Below are 25842 nucleotides of genomic sequence, written 5' to 3'. Positions count from 1 at the left end.
GCCAGTGACTCCTTAATGAAGTCGGTGCTGGGGCCCTGCAGAGGGCGAGGTGAGGACCGACCATCCCGGAGGCCTGGCTGCTCCTCGTTCCGGGGGGATGGGACCCTGCTCCTCTCCCCTCCCCTCTTCCCCTCTCCTCCCTGCCCCTCGCCCAGCCTGCTGCCTCTCCGAGTGCCTGCGGGCCCAGCCCTCCGAGCTGGCAATGTGGAGATGAAGGCTGAGCCCCACCCCGGCCTCCCCACCCTGGCCGCTCCGCCCCGGGAGCACAGACCGGCGCCTCCCGTGAATGCCTGTCCTTCGAGGCTGCCCTGCTCCCTTCCAGCAAGGCCTGCACCTGCCAGGCACAGGCGGCCAAATCGAGGCCGGGCCAGGCCCTGCTCTGCTCCCACAGCCCCAGGCGGGAGGAGGCTGCGGGGGGCACTCGCCAGCCCCATTTCAGAGCAGGCCCGTTGCTGCTGACCTTTGTTTTCTTTTTCTTTTCTTCTGTGGTACCGGGGATCGAACCCCGGGCCTTCACACTGAGCTACTAAATCTCCACCCCCTTTTTAGTTTTTGTTTTAAAACAAAGCCTCATTAAATTCCCCAGTTGGGCTTGGATTTGTAGTTTTCCTGCCTCAACCTCCCCAGAGTGCTGGGATTAAAGGCGTCCAGCACCATGGAATCACTCATGCCATCCTCTGTAGGGAAGTGGCAAGGCAAAAACAAAACAGGCCAGGCGTGGTGGCGCAGGCCTGTCATCCCAGTACTCTGGAGGCTGAGGCAGGAGGATCCTGAGACAAAAACATACCCCTCAAAACAAGGCCAGCTACATCCCAGAATATTCACTGCCGAGGCTGGTTTCGCTCTTTGCCGTGTTTCCAGGCAGTGACTAAAGCCGCGTGAGCCCTGCAGCGGCTCCTGCCTGGCTCCTTCCTAGGTTCTCATCTTAAACAAACAGTCGATATTTTCTGATTGCAAATGCAACGCGTGTCTATTGAGTTTATTGGAAAATACAAAAGTAATGGGAGAAAAGACGAAGGAAGGGAGGAAAGGAGAGAGAAAAGAAGAAGGGAGGAAGGAGGCCAAGTGTGGCGATGCATACGCGTGGTCCCAGAACTCAGGAAGCTGAGGCAGGAGGATCACAAGTTCCAGGCCACCCTGGGCGATTAAAAAAAACCCATTTGGAAAAAAATTGTGGAAGAAAAAGGAAGAATCGAGGAAGGGAAAGAAGGAAGGGAGAAGAGCCTGGAGATTACTGTGAATAGTTTGCTGCCTTCTAGTGAACCTTTTTCTAAAAAATCAGATTGCAAGAACTTGCATACAGTTCTGTACTTAGTTTCCCACTCAACAAAATAGTATTTTCCCAAATATTTCAATCCATAACTGCATCTTTAAATATTGCTGAATATTTCGCTTTCTCAGTAAGTCTTAATTTAATTAATCTGTTATAAAATATTCAGATCAATTCATAATTTGTTGTGTTTTAGGTAACAAATATATCCTGATACATAGTTTCAGACTATTATTTTGGGGAAAAAAATCCTTAGAGATAGGTGGATTTGCGAGAGAATTCTGTTTATCTTAAAAGCTTTGTTGGTTTGGTTTTGGTCTTTCTGAAACAGGATCTCACTATGTAGCTCTGGCTGGCCTGGGACTTGCAACCCCCCTGCCTCAGCCCCCAAGTTTCGGGGTGTCAGTGGCGCACCATCACGCCCAGCTGTTTTCAGCGCTCTTTTTTTTTTTTCGACCATCATTTTTGTACCCTTTATTACCTTAAAACTTGGGATAGAGCCAGCAGAGCAGTTTATTAGCCCTAAACTTACGTAGCCTATCTCATCCCCCTTCAAGATGGAAGACACCGAGATAGAGGAAACTGCAGTAATTTTCAAGATTCACAGGGACGTTCATTTACCAGCTTTTACAGAGTCCAGTTCCAGATCCTTCCGCCTTAGAATGACACCTAAAAGTCTCTAGCCATTGTCCTGAACTGGTGGTCACCTGGGTCCCAGAAAAAATAGACACAAAGTAAGACAAACTGTCATGAAGACAATCATTTCATAGTGAGGCAGGAGGCAGAGAGGAGAAATTCCTGAAAGAAGGGGGCCTGAAGGCCAGAGGCAAAAGAGGAAGCTGGTTTTCGGAAAACCAGAGTGCCCAGTTCTGACAGCTGGACCACAGCTGTGAAAGACAAGGTGCATGCACTCGGGCTTCTGGGGAACCCAAGAGAAGCTCTTTAGAAGTCAATGTGCCCACCTTTAACAATTAAGCCATGCCTGAGGACACATGCGCTACTTGTTTCAGTTCTCAACAACCGCAAGTGACCCCCAACTCAATTATAATAAATTATAATCTCCTTCACACTGTGGTTTGAATCCCCCCCACACACACACACCCCTGCTGTGGGCTCTGAGCACTATGACATTTCCTAAAAGGTTCTTATAGCGACAGACACTTCCCCTTCCATCAGAAAAGAAGAGACTTGTCCCTGATTGGAGTGAATTGCCATGCCAGTTCGAAGAGCTACTCCCTCCCTATAAACATACATACAAACCATTGATGGCAAATCTTTTAGAACTTTCAATGATACAAAGAGCCTGCTGTGGCATACATGCCATAGGTTCGCCACCACTAATACAGACTCTGACACCTGGCTTCTTTGGGGCCGTGAGCTTTTTTCAATGGCTCACTCCGACCCTCAGGAGCATATCCTGACTAACAATCTATGATTTCACTTACTCAGCGCTCTTGATGATAATCAGATTGCCCTTCAGAAGCAATGCACTTTAAGATTGTTCACCTCACCAGCACTGTTTTTCTTATAGCAAAACATTATTGGTACATTTTAGGCACACGTGATGATAAATAGGGAATTTGCACCGGTACCTGATACATCCCCTTTCTTTTTCCCATTACCCCCGCCTCAAGCCCCCTCCCCTCCCCGTGTACAGAAGCTTTGTGTCCATTTTTCCTTCTATTTTCACTTTTTTCTTGTCCCTTCCTTCCTTTCTCCCTCCCTCCTCCTTTGTTCCCCTTTCTGTTTGAACATTTTCTTCCCATTTCCCAATCTCTATTATACATTTTAGTCCTCATTTTCACTTTTGTTTTCTCACACCAAAGAAACAATGCAGTATTTAAACATGGGTGTTCGATTTATTTCACTGAAGAGTATGGTCTCAAGGTCCATCCATTTGGCTAAAAATATCTGAAGCTCATCCTTCTTTATGACAGAGTAGTACTCCATTGTATAAAAAAAACACAACTTCTTTATCCAGTTTCCAGTTGTTGGGGATTTGGGCTGTTTCCAAGATTTAGCTGTTACAAACTGTGCCACTATAAACATGGGTGTGCTTATATCACTGTGATATGATGCTTTTATGTCTTTTGGGAAGATACCAAGAAGAGGAATAGCTGGGTCCAATGTAACTTCTAGTTTTTGCTTTTTGAGAAATTTCCACACTGATTTCCACAGTGGTTGCACCAGTCTGCACTCCCACCAATAGTGGAGAAAGGTTCTTTTCCCCGCCACAGCTCCATCAGCATTTGTTATTGGTTGATTTCTTGAAAACAACCATTCTTTCTGGAATGAGATAGAATCTCAGTGTTATTTTAATTCGCATCTCTCAAATGACCAGTGAGATTGAACATTTTTTCATATATTTATTTGTCATTTATATTTCTTCATCTAAGAAATAATATTCATTTCAGATGCCCATTTTCGGATTGGGTCTTTAAATTTGGGAGGCCTGATTTTTTAAAGTTCTTTATATATTCTAGATAGTAGACCTTTGTCTGAGGAACGGCTGGCAAAAATGTTTTCTCACACTGTGAGTTATCTCTTCACGCTGTTGGTGGTTTCTTAAGAGCTTTTTAATAAGATGAGATCCCAGTTGTTGATTCTTTGTGATATTTCCTGCATGACTGAGATTTTGTTCATAAAGTTTTTGCCTACACCAGTGTCTTCAAGAGTTCTACCTATTCTGTTTTCCAGCAGATTGAGTGTTTCTATTTTTTTTTTTTGGGTACGAGGGATTGAACTCGGGACCTTGGCTTGCAAGGCAGTCAGCGTATAGTGTTTCTATTTTAATATTGAGATCTTTGATCCATTTTTATTTTGGTTTAGTGCATGGTGAAAGATAAGTGTCTAGTTTTAATCTTTAGTGTGTGGAAAGCCAGTTTTTCCAGCACCATTTATTAAAGAGGCTATCTTTCCCCCAGTGAAGGTGGTTGGCTCCTTTGTCAAAGATAAGGTGGCTGAGTAGGTTTGGAGTTGTTTCTGCATCTTCTAACCTGTTCTATTGATCTTTGAGGTGTTTTGTTTTGTTGTGTTTTGTTTGGCCAGTACCATGCTGTTTTTATCACAGTAGCTTTGTAGTACAATTTCAAGTTGGAGATTGTGATGCTTCCTGCCTTGCCTTTGTGTTGGGCCCAGTAGGCTGAAGAGGAAGGAGCCCTGGCAGGTGAGGTTCCCAACAAAAAGAACAATTGTGGAGGAGGCATAACAAAGCAGGACCTCACCTTTAATTTTACAGCATACCACTTATAGTGGCTGTTATCAGTTTTTCTGAGACACAGTAAGACAAAATAGCTGTGTGAACTTGAAGGCTATATGGTACACACATGTGTGATTGTCTGTGCTGATTCATTATTATATAATGAAGCTCCATCATGCGCCTGCGCTAAATGATGAGATTGTGTCCTCAGACACCCGGGCTTTGACACATCTCACAGCAGCCCCTACATCTTGTTGCCCAGAACTGCTTTTGCTCTTCTAGTCTCTTCTGGTTCCAAATGAATTTTAGGATTGTTTTCTCTAATTCTGTGAGAATGTATTGGTATTTTGATTGGAATTACATTAAATCTGTATAATAATTTAGGAAGTATGGCCATGTTCAGTATATTGGTTCTTCTTATGCAAGAACAAGGGATATCTTTCCATTTGCTGATATCCTCTTTGATCTCCTTTTTCAGAGTAAGGTAATTTTCCATAAAAAGGTCTTTTACATCCTTTTTTAGATTGATTCCTAGGTATTTCATTTTTTTGGATGCTATTATGAAAGGTGTTGTTTCCTTAATTTCTCTCTCAGTGAGTTTGTTATTTTTGTACATGAAGGCTATTGATTTTTCAGTGTTGACTTTGAATCCAGCTACCCTATTTAATTTGGTTATTAAATCTAGAAGTCTTTTGGTGAATTTTTGGAGTCTTCTATGTGGAGTATCATGTCATCTACAAATAATAATAATTTAATTTCTTCCTTTCCTATCCTTATTCTTTTTATTTCTTTCTCTAACGTAATTGCTCTAGCTAATGTTTTCAGAACTATATTGAACAAGGGTGGTGACAGTGGACATCCTTATCTTGTTCTTGATTTAAGAGTGAAAGCTTTCAATTTTTGTCCATTTAGTATGATGTTGGCTATTGGTTTGACACAGATGGCTTTTATCAGATTGAGATAAAGACCATCTATTCCAATTTCCTGTAGGGTATTTTTTAATCATGAATGGGTGTTGGACTTTGTCAAATGCTTTTTCTGCATCTATTGAGATGATCATATGGTTTTTGTCCTTGGCTCAGTTAATATAGTGTATTACCTTTATTGATTTGTGTATGTTGAATAATCCCTGTATCCTTGGGATGAATCCTACTTGGTCATGGTGTATAACCTTCTTATTTGCTGCATTCTGTTTGCCAGTATCTGTTTGAGTCTATGTTCATTAGGGAGACTGGCCTGTAGTTCTCTTTTCTGGTTGGATCGTTCTCTGGTTTGGTATCAGGGAAATGCTTGTTTCCAGGAAGGAATTTAGGAGTTTTGCTTCCCCTTCAATTTCATTAAAGAGTTTGAGAAGTAACAACATTAGATCTTCTCTAAATTTCTTGTAGAATTCAGCAGTGAATCCAACAGGTCCTGAGCTTTTCTTTGTTGGTAGATTTTTAATTGCATCTTAAATTTCATTTATTTATTGGATTATTTAGAATTTTTATATCTTCTTGATTCAGCTTTGGTACTTCATATGGATCTAGAAATCTGTCCATTTCTTCTGTGTTTTCCATCTTATTAGGATACAGTTTCTTGAAGTAGGTATTGAAGATCTGGATTTCCGCAAGACCTGCTTTGATTTCACCCTTTGCATTTGTAATTGGATGTATTTGAGTCTTTTCCTTCCACTTTTTGATAAGATTGGCTAAGAACTTGTCAATTTCATTTAATCTTTCTATTGGGAGGCCCATCAGTCCTCCAATCTGCCTAGAAAGGGGAGCAGCAAGGGGTAAAAAAGAGAATAGATGGGCCCAGCACCGAGGAGGTGAGCTGCATTGGCCACAGCAGCACCCCCGCCCCCCGTTGAAATGAGAAGACAAGTAAACAAATCTCAAAACCAGACTTCCAGATCACCTACAGCAACCCCAAAGGGCAATGAGATGGAACAATCAACCACCTGGACTCCCTGAATTGGCAACAAAAGAGGATCTGGAAAAAATGAAATCAGAAATAATTCCTCAGATAACAGCAGAGATTGTGCCCATAGTGCAAGACATGATTAATAAATCTAGAGAGGACACAGATAAAAAATAGAGGATCTGAGGAACATGATGGAATCCCAACATAGGAAACAAGTGGAATCCATAAAACAGAAACAAACAGATTTCCAGGAGATTAAAAACCCCATTAAAACTTTATGCAGCAGTTTACCATCAACAGTGGTAGAACTTAGTCCAATACTTTTTCTCCAACTAGTGACAGGATCATATGGCTTTTTCCTTTCCTCTGTTAAAATGATGACTTTTGGGAGTGGATCTTCCAATGCTGAACCAACACTGCCATCCCTACAACAAAACCACTTTCTACATACTGCCAGATCTGACTTCTAATAGTTTGTTTTGTTAAACAAATTTCTATCTATGTTCATACTTTTTTCTTCTATTATCTTTATCCAATTTTAGGATTAGCACAATGTTGATTTCCTAAAATGAGGGGAGAAGTGTTCCTTCTTTTTTCTGCTTTAATTGTTTGATATAATTTATCAGTTAAAATGTTTATGAGCCTGCTGTTGTCTTATAGGTAGGTTTTCAAGCTAGGAATATACTTTCTTTAATAGGTGCTATTGAAATTTTATATTTCCTCCAGAGTTAGTTTCATTAATTTGTCTTCCAAGGTACTTCTTAGAAGTTGTCAAATTTATTTCAAAAAAGATTTTTGTAATATGCTTTCTATATCCTTTTAAATTCTGTGAAATCTGTGGTAATGTCTCCTAGATCTTAATATTGTAATTTAAAAAATGTATATCTGATATTGTGTAACAGGAAGAAAAGGTCTAAAACAGCAGGGGAATTGTGAGGGGTAGGGGAAGGGAAAAAAGGGAAAGGAAAAAATATGAGAAGAGGAAAAAAATGGAAACAAAGTCTTTGCAAATAGGAAAGGGTGGAGGGGGTGAAGGGAGGGCAAGGGAAGGGGAAAAAAATAAGAACCAAGATACTCATGTAAAGGTACAAGATCCCAATGATGAATGTAACTGTATTTTATACCGAAAATGTACCAATAAACTTAATGGGGAAAAAAAAAACTTTATGCAGCAGAATGAGCCAATGTGGGGACAGAATTTCAGATATAAAAGATAAGATTGCAATTAGTGACCAGGTAGAGAAAAATTTCTTTAAAATATTAAGGGACCATGAGAAATCAATCCAGCAGCTGCTAGACGATGCAAAGAAGAATAACATAAGACTGACTGGAGTCAATGAAGGAACAGGAGAGAGTGAAGATGACATTTTAAAAAAACTGTTCACAGAAGTGATGGCAGAAAACTTGCCAAGTAGGGGAAAAGATCTTGACATACAGGTAAGTGAGGCATATAGGACTCCAACTAGCCTTGATTAAAAAAAAAATCTACATATAGGCATATAATAGTTAAAATTCCAGAAACCCAACAGAAGAACAAAATTCTACAAGCAGTTAGAGAAAAGAAACAAATCACACACAAACAAAAGCCCACCAGAATCACAGCAGATTTCTCAAGGCAAACCCTCAAGGCAAGAAGAGCTTGGAGTGATGTATTTCAAGCCCTAAAGGAAAACAGCCTCCAACCCAGATTGATGTACCCTGCAAAACTATGTTTCAAAATTGATAGAGAAATAAGATACTTTCATGACAAAGAGCACCTTAGGAACTTCATGAATACCAAACCAGCACTCCAAGAAATTTTAGACAATATCCTATGAAAAGACAACAAGGTTCCCTACCCCAGGAAGCCCAGTAGAATGAATCCATCAGGCACGACAAGAAATTAAACACAAAGGGGGAGAATCCAACAAAAAGAAAACGTCATGAAAATGATAAGTCAATACTTATCAGTTATAACCATCAATGTTAATAGTCTCAATTCAATCAAAAGAAATAGACTGGCAGAACAGGTCAAGAAAAAAAAACCCAACAATATGCTGCATACAAGAAACACTTAATTCAAAAAGAAACTCATAGACTGAAATTTAAAGCATGGAAAACAATACTCCATGCAACAGGAACCCAAAAAAAGCAAGAGTAGCTATCCTCTTTGCAGATCAAGTGGATTTCAAAGCAACACTGATTAAGACAGACAAAGAAGGATAGTATATCTTTCTAAAGGGAACAATCCAAGAGGAAGTGATGAAAATCATAAATATCTACACACCAAATACTACTGTGCTCAACTATATAAAACAAATACAGACATGAAAAATCAAATAAGCACTAATACAATAGTAGTGGGGGACCTCAATACCCCACTGTCACAAATAGATAGATCAACTAGACAAAAAGCAACCAACAAAATACTCAAACTCTTGAACAAATAAACTTAACAGATGTTTACAGTGTTTCACCCCACAAAATCAGAGTACACAGTCTTTTCAGCTGCACATGGGTTTTTCTCCAAAACAGTCCACATACTCACTCATAGAACAGGTTTAAGTAAGTGCAAAGGAATTGAAGTTATCCCCTGTATATTATCAGACCATAGTGTGATGAAATTGGAGATCAATAAGCAAAAGAAACTGCAAACATTTCATAAACACATGGAATTTGAACAACACACTTCTGACTAGCCAATGGGTCACAGAGGAAATTAAAGAAGAAATCAGACAGTTCTTACAATTAAATGACAATGACAATATAACATATCAGAATCTATGGGATACAATGAAAGCAATCTTATGAGGGAAATTGATTGCAGTGAATACTCATCTTAGGAAAACAGAGTGAGCCCAATTAAACAACCTGATGCTGAACCTCAAGCTTCAATAGAAAAATAAGAGCAGGACAAACCCAAAGCCCATAAAAAGGAGGAAATTATAAAGATTAGGGCAGAAATCAATGCAATGGAGACTAAGAAAACAATGCAAAAAAATCACTGAAGCCAAGAGTTGGTTCTTCAAAAGAAAAAACAAAATTGAAAAACCCTTAGCCAACCTTATCAGAAAAAGGAAAGGAAAGACCCAAATCCATGCAATTAGGAATGAAAAGGATGAAATTACAATGAACCCAGTAGAAATCCAGAGGATCATCAATACCTACTTTGAGAACCTATATGCCAATAAGATGGAAAACGCGGAAGAAATGGACAAATTCCTAGATACGTATGAATTACCAAAGTTGAAAGAAGAAGACTTAAAAATTCTAAACAACCTAATATCAATCAATGAAATTGAAAACATAATTAAAAACTTACCAACTAAGAAAAGCCCGGGTCCTAATGGGTTCACTGCTGAATTGTACAAGACATTTAGAGAGGAACTACTGCCACTACTGTTTAAACTATTCAGTGAAATTGAAAGGGAAGCAATACTCCCAAATTCATTCCTGGAAGGAAGCATCACCTTGATCCCCAAAGCAGAGAAAGACCCAACCGAAAAAGAGAACTATAGGTCAATCTCATTAATGAACATACATGCAAAACTCCTTAATAAGATACTGGCAAATAGAATGCAGAAGATCATCAAGAAGAATATACACCCTGACCAAGTGGGATTCATCCAGGGGATGGTTCAACATATGCAAGTCAATAAATGTAATTCACTATATCAGTAGAGCCAAGGACAAAAACCATAGGATCATCTCAATAGATGCAGAAAAAGCATTTGACAAAATCCAACACATATTTATGATTTTAAAAACCCTACAAAAAAATGGAATAGACAGTCTCTACCTCAATCTGATAAAAGCTATCTATGAAAAACCAATAGCCAATATCATACTAAATGGTCAAAAACTGAAATCCTTCACATTAAATTCAGGAACAATACAAGGATGTCCACTATCACCACTCTTGTTCAATATAGTTCTGGAAATATTAGCCATGGCAATTAGACAAGAGAAAGAAATAAAAGGAATAAAGATAGGTAATGAAGAAGTCAAATTGTCATTATTTGCAGGTGACATGATACTCTATATAGAAGACCCCAAGAACTCCACCAAAAGTCTTCTAGACTTAATAACCCAATTCAGTAAAGTAGCTGGATACAAAGTTAACACAAAAAAATCAATAGCTTTCCTCTATACAAACAACAGACTCACTGAGAGAGAAATAGGGCAAACAATTCCTTTCACAATAGCATCCAAAAAACTGAAATACCTAGGACTCAACCTAATGAAAGAAATCAAAGACCTCTTCTCTGAAAACTATAGTACTCTGAAAAGAGAGATTGAAGATGATATTAGAAAATGGAAAGACATCCCCTGCTCCTGGGTAGGAAGAATCAACATAGTGAAAATGGCCATAGTTCCAAAACTGCTATATAGATTCAGTGCAATCCCAATTGAAATCCCAGCAGCATACTTCACAGACCTTGAGAAAACAATCCAAAAATTCATTTGGAACCAGAAGAGACCTAGAATAGCAAAAGCAATTCTAGGCAACAGAGACATGGTAGGGGGTATCACAACCCCCAACTTGAAACTATGTTACAAAGCTACTGTGATAAAAATAGCATGGTACTGGCAAAGAAACAGACCTGAGGACCAGTGGTACAGATTAGAAGATCCAGCAACAACTCCAGACATACCCAGCCACATCATCTTTGAGAAAGGAGCCAACCATCCTCACTGGAGGAAAGATAGCCTCTTTAGTAAATGGTGCTGGAAAAATTGGGTTTCAACTTGCCAAAGGTTTAATCTAGACCTATATCTCTCACCATGGACTAAACTAAAATCAAAATGGATTAAAGATCTAAATATTAAAATAGAAACGCTGATCCAGCTGGAACAGAGGTTAGGTAGAACTCTTGAAGACTTTGTAGAAAAAGATTTTATTAACAAAACTTCACTTGCCCATAAACTAGAACAATTAACAAGTGGGATCTCTTATTAAAAAACTTCTGGGGACTGGGGATTTAGCTCAGTGGTTTCACTGCCTGCTGCGCAAGTGCAAGGACCCAAGTTCGATTCCCAGTACCAAAAAAAAAAAAGCTTCTGCACAGGAAAAGAAACCACCAACAGTGTGAAGAGACAACCTACAATGTGGGAAAAAAAATTTTACCTGCTGTTCCCCAGACAAAGGTCTACTATCTAGAATCTATAAAGAGCTTAAAAAAACCAGACCTCCCAAGTTTAAAGACCCAATCCAAATGGGCATCTGAAATGAACAGACATTTCGCAGACAAAGAAGTAGAAATAGCAAATAAATATATGAAAAAATGTTCAACCTCACTGGTCATTGGAGAGATGCAAATGAAAACAACACTGAGATTCCACCTCACCACAGAAAGAATGGCTGCTATCATGAAATCAACCAGTAACAAATGCTGGCAGGGCTGTGGGGAAAGAGGAACCCTGCTCCACTGCTGGTGGGAGTGTAGACTGGTACAACTACTGTGGAAATCAGTATGGAGATACCTCAAAGAACTAGGACAGGAAGTCCCATTTGACCCAGCTATTCCCCTGCTGAGTATCTTCCCAAAAGAAATAAAAGAATCATACCACAGTGATATATGTGCGCCCATGTTCATAGCAGCACAGTTTGTAATAGCTAAAACTTGGAAGCAGCCCAATTTGCCCATCAGCTGGAGACTGGATAAAGAAAATGTGGGGTTTTTAAAAAAATAAAATGGAGTATTACTCAGCCATAAAAAATGAGAACTTAGAGACATTTATATCTAAATGGGTGCACATTGAGGCAATACTCTTAAGTGAAATAAACAGGACATACATGTATAAATACCGAATAGTTTGTCTAGTGTGAGAAACTGAAAGGGTAAATAAAGACTAAAAAGTATAATAGATAATGTGAAATAGAAAGAAAAGGGACAAAGGGGAAGGGCAAATGGGAGAAGTAGGGGAAAGGAACGAAGGGAATGGAATTAATATCCAAAAATGAAAAAATGGAAACAAAGTCTTTGTAAATAGGGAGCGACGGAGGGGTTGAAGGGAGGGCAGGGGAATGGGGAAAAAATAAGAACCAAGAGAGATTATGTAAAGGTTCAAATTTCCAATGATGAATGTCATTATGTTGTATACCTAAAATGTACCAATAAAATTCATTAAAAAAAAAAGAATAGAGACATGCTTAATATCCTAAGCATGAGAGCCTAGGAGGTCAGTGCCTCAGAGTGGGCAAAGGCAAAGACACTCTGAGCTAGTCTTTATTTATTGGGTACACACAATAATTGGAGGAAGTATTTGGTGACTCAGAGGGCACCAGTAAGGAGAACATTCTTACAATAGCATATGGGACAAGACAGCAGGCTAATAAAGAATTTGTCCTTCCCCCAAGTGAAACCTTTCTGGTTTTTTATTACCACTAGGTTCTTGAAGAGCCAAGATGTCTTCAGCTGATGTACTCTTGCCCTTGAGCATCACAGTATCACAGGATCATTGAGATCTCAACTTGTGACCAGAGGTAAAATGGAGTTATATTTCCGCATGCCATAGCCACCTTGCAGGCAAGGTGACATTGGGCCTTAGACAGCTACACTCATATTTAATTATGAAATGTTTTGTCTCAAAAATTATATAGAATTTCTCTTGATATCTTTCAAAGAACTGACTCTTCAATTCATTGACTCTTTGTATCGTTCTCTTAGTCTCCATTGCATTAATTTCTGCTCTGATCATTATAATTTCCTCCCTCATATGAGCTTTGGGCTTGGTGTGCTCTTCTTGCTAGAAGTTTGAGGTTCAACATTAGGTTGTTTATTTGAGCTTGCTCTGTTTTCCTAACATGAGTATGCACTGCTATGAATTTCCCTTGTAGGACTGCTTTCATTGTGTCCCATAAATTCCACTATGTCATATTGCATTGTCATGTAACGGTAGAAACTGTCTAATTTTTTCTTTAATTTCATCTGTCACTCATCGGTTCTTCAGGAGGGTATTATTTAATTTCCACATGTTTATGAAGTTCTTTTGGTTTCTTTTGCCATTGATTTCCAGTTTCATTGTATTATGGTCTGATATGTGTGGGATAATTTCAATTCCTTTGCATTTACTTAAGCATGTTCTATGAGCTAGTATGCTGTCTATTTTAGAAAAGGTCCCATGTGAAGCTGAGAAGAAGGTGTATTCTGATGTTGTGGGGTGGAATACTGTAGACATCTGAGTCCTTCTGTTCAAAAATTTGGTTCAATTCTGATATTTCTTTGTTGACTTTTTGTCTAGTTGATCTGTCTATTTGTGATAGTGGGATACTGAGGTCCCTCATTAGAATTGTATTTGTGCTTATTTGATTTTTTTATATCCATTAATATTTGTTTATATCCATTAATATTTGTTTATATAGTGGTGCATATATATTATGATTGTTATCTCTTCCTCTTGGATTATTCCCTTTACAAGGATGTAGAGTCCTGCTTTGTCGCTCTTAATCAGTCTTGGCTTGAAATCCACTTTGTCTGTGAATAAAATACCCACCCCTGCTTTTTTCTGGGTTCCTGTCACATGGAGCATTGTTTTCAATCCTTTGACTTTCAGTCCATGAATTTCTTTTTGAATTAAATGTATTTCTTATATGCAACATAGTGTTGGATCTTCCTTTATGATCCATTCTGCCAATCTATTTCTTTTAATTAGTGAGTTGAGACCATTGACATTGATGATTATAACTGATAGGTATCGACCTATCCTTATCATGTTATTTTCCTATTATTGGTTCCCCCCCATTTAAAAAATTTTTTTATTTTTATTTTTTGGGACTGAGGATTAAACTAGGGTCCTTGCGCTTGTGAGGCAGGTGGCGGGCCCCATGTTTAATTGCTTTCCTCGCCTGCTATATTCATTTTGGGAATCATGGAGTTGTAGTCCTTGTTATATTTTTCTAGATGTCCTTCAGAACATTTTGGAGTAGTCATGAATTTCTTCAGGTGTTGTCATGAAAATCTTACTTCTCAATCAATTTTGAAAGATAGTTTTTTGCAGAGTACATCAATCTGGGCCAGAGGTTGTTCTCTTAGGGCTTGAAATACTTCACTCCAAGCTTGTGTGTATGTGTTGACAAGTATGCTGTGATTCTGATGGGCTTTCCTTTACAGGTGATTTGTTTCCTTTCCCTTAACAGCTGTTAATATTCTGTTCTTGTGTTGAACTTCTGGAATCTTGACTATAATGTGCCTTGGTGTAGATTTTTTGATCTACATGTCTATATGCTTCACTTGTCTATATGTCAAATTCTTTTTCCCTGCTTGGGAAGTTTTCTGCCATTACTTCTGTGAACAGAATTTTTTATGTCATTTGTGCTATCTCTTGCTTTTTCATTGACTCCAATTAATCTCATGGGTTTTTTCTTTGCATCATCTAGCAGCTGTTGGATTGATTTTTTGTGGTCCATTGCTATTTCTAAGAGATCATTCTTTCCATGATAACTAACAGCAATCTTGTCTTCTAGATCTGATATTCAGTCCTCACATTGGCTCATTGTGCTGTGTGTACTTTCAATGGATTTTTACATCTTTTGGATATCTGTTTGAATCTGTTTCATGGATTGCATTTCTTTCCTATGTTGGATATTCATGGTTTCCATCATTTCCCTAAGCTCCTCTTTTTCTTTTTCTTTTTCTTTTTTTTAGTACCAGGGATTGAACTCGTCCTTGTGCTTGCAAGGCAGGTGGCAGAACCACTGAGCTAAATCCCCATCCCAGCTCCTCTATTTTTTATCTGTATCTGCTCTAGAGTCACTAACCATGTCTTTCATTATGGTCATCATCTCTGTAGCTATCTGAGAAATTATTTCTGATTTTATTTTTTCTAGAGCCTCATTCATCTGCTTTGTTACTTCTGCTATTACTGCTTCAGAGAGTCCAGGTTGGTGGGCTTTGGATTGTTCCACCTCATTGCCCCCTGAGTTTGCCTTTGGTGAGCTGGAAGATTGGGGTTGCCTCTTGCTTAAGTGTCTTTCATTTTCTTTTCTTTTTTCTTTTTTAGTTTAATTCCTGAGTTGATGTTTGTAAATTGCTTATGGCAAGTAGCTTTATTGTTAATATTCAGAACCCTTAGGAAATGACTAGTTCTCAAAGATGTCATCCAGATGTAGCTGGCTTTTGAGTTTTGAGGCTGTTGCAAGATCCTATCCCTTCAATTTATTAAGGATGAGTAGTTGCTACCTATTTCACCTAGCTCCTGGTTCTTTGGCACTGGCCTATAGTATTGTTTATGACCCTTAAGCAATCTTGGTCTTGGCATATGAGGAAAAACTGATTAGAACACTTATGTCACTTTGGATAAAGGAGTACAATCAGCAATAACAATAGCATCAAACACAAACTATTAATTTGCCACCTTTAACCAAATGAGCTAGATTTGTGGTCATATAACAAAATCTAAGACAAAACAGAAAGTTGTATACAGTAAATATGCCCTCAGTTCGGTGATTTTACCCTTAGGGGAGAAAATTTTAAAGGGGGTTGGTGAAAAAATAGAGAAATAGAAGAAGAGGACAAGAATAGGAGGAAAGGCTGGAGGACAAAGGAAGATTATGCAAACTTTGACAAACTGGTGAAGAAGATAGGAGGGAAAGAGAGAAGGAAGAAATAAAAACATGAACAGAACACAACAATAACAAACCTAGAAACAATGTTCACACTTATATAAAAACAAGAACAAGCAATCAAGAAAAAACAAAACAAAAACAAGAAAATTTTTAAAAACCCACTTCAAGACGTGTCTCTACTGTTGCTGGTAGACAAAGGGGGCAGACAGAGCCCAGATCCATGCTGATTAATCCCAACATGCCAGTGGTGGATTCATGGCAGGGTAGTGCATAATCACACCAAGCCTGTAACTTTAGTTCTGAAGTTCAGGCTGGTTTCTGGCTGTAAGGCTGGAACCTGTTTTGTTCAGTCTACAATGCTCTGTGTTCTTCCTGCTGACTTGAAGTTGGCTCCTTGGATTCCTGCTGACTTGAACTTGGTTCTGCCTCACCATGATGGAGCCAGTCCACAGCTGCTCTGAGTTCTGAGCTCAATTGGCCCCTCTCCAAATGGGTACCAGGCAATTGGCCTCTCCTGGAGGACATCTGAACCCAAATAACTCACCAGCCACTGCAGTCCACTGTGTTCACTACTCCATTCCATTGGTGCATTTCTCCTTGGAGGCCTGTGGGGTCACCAATAGTCAACATGCATTTGCAGGTTCGAGCTCCCCTTCCCATGCATTGAGTCAGGGATTGGGGAGAAAGCACTGCTTGCCACCTCCTTCTGCATTGAAGTCTCTCTCTTCACTCTCCCCATGGGCCTCCATTCTGGTTTCATATCCTTCCTGGGTCCCAGGAACCCACTTCCCTCCTTCTTGTCTTCCTCCCATTGCTATATTCCAGCATGTGGATGGCAAATCTTGGAGAGGCTGTTTGCTGTTTCTCTGTTGTTCACCACTCTGGCATCTTTCTGAAAATTATTAATGTCATAATTCTGCTCTAGTCTTAATATTTTCTTACTCAAACAGTAGATAGGAAAAAGCTTTCATCATGGTAATAAAAAGAACTTCAGAGATGGGGAGTAGTGTTTCTAAAGCAGAATCCAAGCACACAGTCAGTAAATAACTGCACATGTAGTGTTCTTACCACAGGATCAATCCCTCAGCTAGATTCCAGGCTCTTGTATATAATGAGTAGTATGTAAACAGACATCCATGCTAAGATAAAAAGCAAGCAGCCACATTTACTAAAGATAGCATGGAAGATGGACTCGGGGAAGGTCTGTACCAGCATGAACAAAAAGCAGTGTTGGATAACAGGGAAATGAAAAGCACAGCATACTACACAGAATAATCAAGCTTTGGTTTTAAAAGATGTGCAGCCCAGCCCAGGTACCTTTCATTGTTCTCTGGGTAAGACTGACAGGTATGATTGCCAGGGTGCTGGGTCAGCTTTGGGGGCATCTAGAACCCCTGACCCCAGAACTCACTTTGATTGCATTGTAAATGAGAGATGCTGTCCATATTCATGAGCCCCAAATGAGGTCTGGTGGAGACAAGGTCACTGAAGGTCATGCCTGGAGGTCTAAGGAGCATGTGCCCTGGCCTGGGGCTTCCTTATTTTATTTTCTGCCTCTCTTAGCACAATGGAAAGAGGACTGGCCCAAAGTCAGGTGCGAGAGGGCCTTCCAGGGACACCAAGATCCACAGGAGAGCAGGCTAGAAGCTCTGGGCTTCACCAGGGCCGGGTAGGAGAAATCTCTCAAGTTGTCCCGCCCCTTGTTCTTTCCACAGGCCCTGTTCTCTTCCCTATCAGGCCTGTCTTCTCCCTCTGGAGAGGGGACTTGGGGTCAGGAGGAAAGGGCTTGGGCAGTACGTGACACTCTGTCTTGGATCCTGGCTCTGTTGCTTGTTAATTGCTTGGTCTTGCTTAGGTTATTTCATCTCCCTGGATGTTCATTTCCTCATTTCTAAAATGGGGCGATTCTTCCTACCTTACAAAAGATTGTGCACATTCAAAACAAGAGGCACTGCCCAGGTAGCCCCCTTGATGTGCCCAGTGTACCACAGGGAATCAGTGGTTTTGATACAGGGAAAATAAATGTAACTCCCAACCTGCTAGATGTCAGAAACACCGAGTTCGTGTTCTCCAAAATCAAAGAATGAATTCTAAGGAACAACAGAGGTTAAGAGTAGAAAAATTTTATTGAGAGAGACAGCTCCTGAGAAATAGGAGGGGACTTGAGAGTGGGTTACCAGAGACCCCACTGCATAGAGGAAGTTTTATAGAGCAAAATCAAGAGGTGGGTACAAAATCATGAGGTGGGGATAATGTGGGTCAAAACTATAATCAACCAATAAGATTATAAGTATAGCCACTTAGGTAATATTGATCCAATGGGGAAGCAGGTCAGTAGCAAGTGTATATGGAAAGAACCAGGACCTTTTTAGGAAGGGATAGATCAGGAAGTTCTGGTCACCCACCAGGGTACCTGATGTCTAGTTAGACTTTATTGGACCAGGTGATAACAATCCTAGTATATTGCTTATCCCTTGGGGAAGTATGCAGGCCTGGGCATTCCTTCTTTATCTTGAGGCCTGACCTTTAACAGATGTGCCTGCAGCCACAGTTGTTTTGTGTTTCCATCCTCTGCACTGACTCCCTCAAGGGCCTAGCCCTGTCTGACTGCCTGTAATACTTCTACTTAACTTAGCTGTCTATAATAGTTTGCCTGGAAGCCCTGGGGTAACCGCAGAAAAGGATACCAGCCTGTGAAAGCCACTGCAGTAAGGAGAGAAAGCAACATGCGGAGGCCATGGAGCCATGGAGAGCCGGGGCTCCTGGGTTTGACAGGGAAGACAGGAGTTCACAGCAGTTGGTTCCAGGGGCTTCTGAATAGGAGGTGAGAAGGAGGAGCAAGGAGGATCTGGAGGGGAGGGTGGTCACTCCTAGCTGCTCCTGGCAGCAGAAACCAGCTGGGTCCTGTTCAGCCTTTGTGAGCTGGAATTGGCATTTGAAGGGAAAACACCCAGTCCTTCCAGCCCTGCTGGGTGCACCCAGAGGCCTCAGGTGGGTATGGAGTTGCTTGGAAACCTGCTTGGCCTCCCAAATCCAGGTCCCCTCAAATTCTGGTGTCTATGAGAAGTGATTGAATATCTGTTCCTCTCTTGACTCAAGCCAAAACTGGTCCTATTTACAAGTTTGGAGCTATTTCTATCATTGGTCCAAACTAGAAAGCACAATAACTTGGAAAGAAAGAAAATTACCATAAGAATAGATAACAGGGAGAGGAAAAGGCGGAATGGATATGAGCAAAACATATGCATCAAAACCCAGTATTCTCTAACCCTAACAGCCACCAATCAAAATAAGGTTAAAAACAGATAGCATAATGAGTGTGTTACCTCACTTAATCATCACTCCATTTTATGAAATAGATTAGATTACTTTCTTCTTAGAAATAACATGACTCAGAAGTTGTTTCAAAAACAGACACCAAACACCTAACCTATGAAACATGAAACACTTCATCACCTGGTGCTTCCATGAATTTTTTGCACACTAAGAAAAATATATTCAGTGTTTATTTCTTTTGGGGGAAAATCAGGCCCCAATTTTCTTCTTCTTCTTCTTCTTCTTCTTCTTCTTCTTCTTCTTCTTATTATTATTATTATTATTATTATTATTATTATCATTATTATTATTATTATTATTATTATTGCCACTGCCTCAGAGCCCAGTGAGGAGGAGCAGGTGTGCACAGTGTTCAAGATCTGCTCCTGGAAGAATGGCTCAGGAGACTGTCCTCAGAGAGGGAAGAAGGTGGGGTTTAGAGCTCACGGAATCTCAGCTCAGCAGGCCAGCTCTGAGCAGGACAGTAGCTCCTTTCAGTTCGGCCCAGTTATCCTGAAATGCAGCTCACTTTAGAAATGCAAATGACTGCTGCAGGTGTCAGAATGACTCCTAAAGCTGTTGTGGGCACCCAAGCAAATGGGCTTGGCAAAGTGGAAAGCACCACAGGGACGTGCAGTTCCCTTTTTCTTTTCTGCGGTACTGCTGGGGTTTGAACTCTCTGCACTAAGCTACCTCCCCACTCCCCTTTTTTCTTTCCTCTCCTTTTGTTTTGAGGCAGTGTCTTGCTAAATCTGAAAATTGCCCAGATTGGGCTTGAATTTGCCATTCCTCCTGCCTCGGCCTCCCAGAGTGTTGGGATTACAGGCCTGGTTGAACATCACTTTTACGATAAAAATGTGAGTCTTGAATAGCTCCGGTCCCCTTGAAGGAGCCTATGGATAAGACAAGGTTGTGCCAGGATTCCTTTTCTTTGAGCAAGGCAGACACAGTCTTGTTCTTAGAGCTGCTTCTGTTCCTAAGATAATTCCCAGTTTCTCACTTCACCATTCCCCCACCCCACCATATTCTCTGAGCCCTGTTATTACCTAATCTTGAACTGCCTGCTTGGCCTGGTGGGATTTCTACCCGACTCCAATCTTGCTTATCTTCGAGGACTGGGTGTTTGTAGGCCCAAATCCTTTTGAGGCCGAGCCTAAACCAAATGCATGGATCCATAGTGACCTAGTGACCAGGACAACCTGTAACCTCATCATACTGCCATCTGCATGCTAGACGACACTCAGCGCCTGACAGTTGGCAATGGCAGAGACAATGACCTGAAAGAAGCTAAATGGAGCAGAAGGGAATGGTACCACAAACCCTTCTTCCCTCTGTTTTGGTGGTACTGTACTTATGATTGAACCCAGGGCCTTTGCACTGAGCTACACCCCCAGCCCTTTTTATTTTACTTATTTATTTTTTGAGACAGGCTCTCGCCAAATTGCTAAACTGCCCAGGCTAGGCTTGAATTTGTGATCCTCCTGCTTCAGCCTCCCAGAGTGCTAGAATTACAGATGTGTGCCACCAGGTCCAGTTTTCCTCCCTTTTATCAGCATATCCCTCTCCATTGTTTCTTTCCCTTCTATCTATATCCCTCTGACCCCTCAGTGGTTTGCGAAGTTGATTTGGAGAGGGGGCGGGTTGTGACAGGCTTTTGCTACGTAGTGCAGGCTAGCCTGAACTCACTGCATAGGCCAGGCTGGCCTCACACTCACAGTAATCCTCCTGCCTCAGTCTGCAGAGTGCTGGGGTTACAGGTGTGTGCCACCACACCCAGCTCGAGAAGTTGGTTTTCACCTCATATTTCTCCTATTCTTGGCCGAGAACATGTCTTCTCCTCTATTTAATTGGTCTTCACTCTTGTTATAGGTTCCACAATTCCAGGAGGGAAAAAGGTCCTGCTTGGCATGAGGATGTGGCAGCACTCTTGAGAATGCTCGTGTGCTGGATTAGCCGAGGATGCCACTGTTGCACTGTCAAAGAGAAGACCTACACCCTCTAGCAGGAAAGCTCAGGAGGCCAAACGAAGGGCATCCAGCCCAGGCCAGGCAGGATGAGGGGGAGGAGCCCAGGAGGAGGGAGCAGGGCCGAGATGGAGAGCAGACACTACTGAAGCTCTGTCGGTGCACACTGCTCCACCCCATGCCCAGCAGGCTCCCACATAATCGGCAAAGCTACTGCTGGCTTTCAGATCCCCAAATCCTTCCTTCCTCATGAGTCACTTTAGAATAACTGACTGGACAGAATAACTGAAAGGCGATTTAGCCACACTTATAAACAACTGGGATGGGCTCCTGGACATTAGGCCAGGCATGGTGGCACACGTTATTCCAACACTCAGGAGGCTGAGGCAGGAGGATCGCAGAAAGTTCAAGGCCAGCCTGGACTACATAGTGAGACACTATCTCAAACAAAACCCAAAATTGCTTGGATTCGAATCTCAACTTGCTGATCGTGAGCTGTGTGAATGTGGGCCAGATGACTGGCCCCTCTGAGTCTGTTTTTCTCACCTGTAGATGAGAGGTGGTATGATAGTACTTAATTCTGAGATTACTGTACAAAGGACAGGCATTAATATTTGTGCCAGGCTTAGAACAGGGCCTGGCACATGGTTTCATTAGTGAATTTTTAAAACAATGATGATGACTAGATGTTATTAATACAACAGGCTCATCTGTGTTTGCTCTGAATTGTCTTCCGGTTCCACAGAGCGTCAATGTCGCTGTATAAACTGGCAAGGGACCATCCCTGCCCTCTGAAAGGCCGGCTGGGGAGGAACCGAGCGAGATGGGTGTCGTGACCTGGGTCCTGATCTCAGACCCTGCAACTTCCCCTCGTCTCCACCGCACAGGAAGCGGACCCAGCTCCCCGGGGCGCAGGAAGTGCTGGTCTCCATGTCAGCCGTGTCTGCCCTGTTTCAGGGGTGGCCAGTGTGGCCCTGACCTCCTTCTCGCTGGCTCCTCTGAGGCAGGAGAGACCGGCTGTGCAGCTCACAGAGGGTCGCCTGCCTCCCTGGCCCTCCAGGGCCTGCACCCGATCTGCAGAACTTGGGCTGGGATGTGTAGAACGTGAAAGCTAGGTCTCTTCCATCGAGAACTTCGCCACCCCTCACCTCACAGGGCAGGCAGCTTCACAGACCTCATTTTATTTCCTGCAACGGGGAGCACTAGCGATGTCCCAGAAGCCTGGGACGGGCCAGGCAGGCGGGAGAAGTGGGCGGGACCTCGTAATTGCAAAGGAATAGCTCCGGAAGCCTCACCCTAGGACTTCTCGCAATCACTGGAGCAGTTTTTGCACAGGTAGGGCTAGACTTGACCTCAGCCCGAGGAGCAGGAAATGCCAAAGGACGCTGGCCGTACAGCTCTCTGCTACTGGACTGTGCTCTCTTCACAACGGTCCGTGCTCACCATGCAGGGTGGACTTTTTCCCTACTTTCCCTTGGCCCAAACTCACTCTGCGTGGCCTGTTTCTCTTCCCACCTTTAACAAACATAAAACCTTCCTACCTTTTGTGCTTGTCTTGGCCAATTCTTTGCTCAGGACAGAAAAAAACTAGAAACCACCTCTAAAAGGAAACCCCAGTACTCTAAAACCTGGTAATGGTAAAAGTCACTAAAATCCACTTTATTTCTGACATAAAACCTTTTATATTGTGTATAGCACCCAGAGAGAATATCAATAATTCAACACTTCCTTCATCAGTTTTAAAATCGCTCCCCAATTTCACAGATGTTAAAATATGGAAAAAATCTGTCTGTTTGTTTGTTTGTGAGAGGGTCTCGCTATGTAGCCCAGGCTGGCCTTGAACTCTCAGCCATCCTCCTGCCTCAGCCTCCTGAGTGCTAGGATGATAGGCGTGTGCTACACCCAGTTGAAAGATGCACCTTGACATGCGTGAAACCGGAAGAGGATGCCACATGTCCCACCAACTACTGCACCAACCGTATTCCCTGCCCGCCGCTCTGACCCTGGCAATGCCTGTGCTCCGTGTAGCCTTCGTACACCAAGGTTCATGCCCTCTCCACGACTTAAGGACATTGCTCTATTCTCTGCATGGCCAGTTGTCCCCTACTGGTTCATTCCATGGCTACATCTAGGAAATAAACTCTTTCCTAGTGATTCCTCTCGAGCTCCTTTCCTTTCTTTTTTTTCATTTTTCCAATATGAGGGATCTACCTCTGAGCTATACCTCCAACCTGTTTAACTTTTGTTGTTTGTCTGTTTTGGGTGAGACAGGCTCTCGCTATGTAGTCCAGGCTGTAGTCAGGCTCACAGCAGTCTGAGTGCTGGGCTCACAGGCGTGCGCCACCACGCCCGGTCTTCAGTTCCTTTTCTGGACCACACTTAGAGCGATCTGCTCCTGCTCACGCCTTGTCCTGTCCTCCCACTTTTCTCTGAATACTGAGGGAGCACCAGCCTTCCACCCTCGCTACTCCATTGAAATAGGCCTCTCCCAAGCTCGCTGAAGACCTCAAGTTGCCCAGCTCTGCAGGTCACCTTCTGCCCCTAGCTCACCTGGCTTGGCAGCAGTGGCCCCTCAATAGCGGCACCCTGGGCCCTCTGCTCCTGCCCTGGCTGCTCCCGCCCAGCTGTGTCCTGGCTCTGTCCCTGCACCTGGGCAAGCCTGGTGCAGACCTTTCCTCTACTGGCCCCGGAACTCAGGACTTATGGAACAGATGTCCCAAATTGTGAATTCCAACCTCAAAGAGGCTCTTCCCCAAGGTCTTCCCTATCTTAAGAAACGACAGTTTTCCCAGGTGGTCTGGTCCCAAACCTGGAAACGCAAATCACACTGTAGCAAGTCCTGTGCCCTGGAGGAGTCCGCCTCTCAAAGTTTTCATTTGCTGCCACCCTCGCCCTGGTGACCACCGCCCCCCTGGACAGTGCAGTAGCTACTGGCTGCTTTCCTTCATCCACCCCCCACGCAGATGCCACCATGAACCATAAAGCCACGCCCTTTGCAGGTCCCTGAACAAATTCTTCAAGGAGTCCTTTTCCACCCTGCTAATGAGGGAGGCCCTGCAAGGTCATCCAGCAGCCTCCCCCCAGGCTCAGTAAGCATTTATTATCTATTTACAATGTTCTAGAATTGTACCCTCAGGTGGATAAAGATGAGTTGGTGGTTGACCCAAGGTCCAACTTACTGGCTCAAAGTCCATCAAATAATTTTTTTTCTGGTACGGGGGTACTGGGGATTGAACTCGGGACCTTGTGCTTGTGAGGCAGGCGGCGGCACCCCTGAGCTAGATCCCTGAGCCCATCAAATAAGTTTTTATTTGAGATAGTTTCCTACTACATATCTCAGGCTGGACTTGAAATAGATACGGAGCACAGGTTGGCCTCAAACTCATGATTGTCCTGCCTCAGCCTCCTGAGTGCTAGAATTACAGGCACTTGGCAGCTTTTCTTGTATGTATGTATGTTACTAGAGGCTGAGCCTAGGGCCTTTATTCTGATCTACTTCCTCAGTTCTTCTCTTTCCTTTTCTTCTCTTTCTTTCTTTCTTTCTTTCTTTCTTTTTTTTTTTTTTTTTTTGAGGCAGGGTCTTGGTAAGCCCCAGCTAGCTCAAAATTTTGATCCTCCTGCCTCAGCCTCTCGAGTTCTGGGATTACAGGCATGCATCAGCCTTTCTTTGTAGCTCTAAATAGCACACATCTCCCAGCCAGAGGACTGCAGCGTGGAAGATTGGTTTCAGAGAGGCAGTAACGCATCCTCATGGGTAGGACTATGGCCTGTGAGGGCTAGGGTCCCACAGCCTGGCTCAGCCCCATGTGCCCCACTAACTAGCTCCCTGGCTTTGAACAAGTTCCTATTGAGTACTTTCTCCCTGCCATAGAAAACAGAGACAATAACTTCTGGTATAGGACTGTTGGGAAGATGAAATGAGATACTGCATGTGCATTACATTGATGGTGGCCAAGAAATCATTGCTGTCGCTATTTTCCTCATGATAGATCAGGTCTGTGGTAAGATACAGTACTCCTGACTCATGCACAACTCCTTTCTTTCTATCATCCCTTAGTCAGAATATAGTTTTGCTTTATTGGTTTTCCCCAATTCATTACAGGACACTGTTAGGTGGGGGTAAAGTTAAGGAGGCAGGAAAGGAGCCATCACAGGAAGGGATGAAGGAGGAAGATGGGAGAGAGGAAGAAGACAGAAGAGAATGAAGAAAGTGATCAGAAAGAAGAAGCCAAAGAGAAGTGGGGACTGAGGCAGTGGATGCCCCGGGAGGGAAGGGAGATTGAGCTGGGAAGATGAGACAGGAGGCTTGTGTGGTGCAGTGAGAAGGGGCCACTGGTCTCCCACCTCTGGGTCCTGGCCCATGTCGAGTCTCCCTTCTGACCTCTTACCTCTGGCCCAGGTCTCCTCCCTGAGCTCCAGACTCTCAGATGTACCCGAGTTCCCTGTACCTACTTCAGGACATCAGCCGTGTGAGACAGGAGTTTGAGGCTGGTCGTTCTCTGCTCTTCCCCGTGCCTAGAAGTCTGTTCAGTATCAAGCAGCAACTGTTAGGCGCATTAATGGATAAATGAACATCTGTAGCAGCAAGAGCCAGGAGCACACATTTGATTCTATTGCATTGTACGCAGATGTTTCTCAGTGT

At 42.4% G+C, this 25842-nt stretch overlaps 1 long non-coding RNA gene across 2 annotated transcripts in view; it reads right to left on the bottom strand.

Annotated features, from left to right (window-relative positions):
• Nucleotides 1–176: 176 nt before the first annotated feature.
• LOC147822716 (uncharacterized) overlaps nucleotides 177–25842 on the bottom strand; it is a 57709-nt gene continuing 32043 nt past the window's right edge. Inside the window, exon 3 of one of the 2 annotated variants that reach the window (XR_015445335.1) lies at nucleotides 177–25744. This is a non-coding gene — a long non-coding RNA (uncharacterized LOC147822716). The remainder of the gene's footprint in view (nucleotides 25745–25842) is intronic. The other variant, XR_015445336.1, reaches the window with a different exon arrangement.

Source organism: Heterocephalus glaber, unplaced genomic scaffold (genome assembly GCF_053883595.1).
Source record: "Heterocephalus glaber isolate CG9 unplaced genomic scaffold, H.glaber_assembly_v1.0 deba00001610, whole genome shotgun sequence".
Classification (NCBI taxonomy): Eukaryota; Metazoa; Chordata; class Mammalia; order Rodentia; family Bathyergidae; genus Heterocephalus; species Heterocephalus glaber.
The sequence above is the reverse complement of the archived record's forward strand: the minus strand, read 5'-3'. Positions and strand labels throughout refer to the sequence as shown.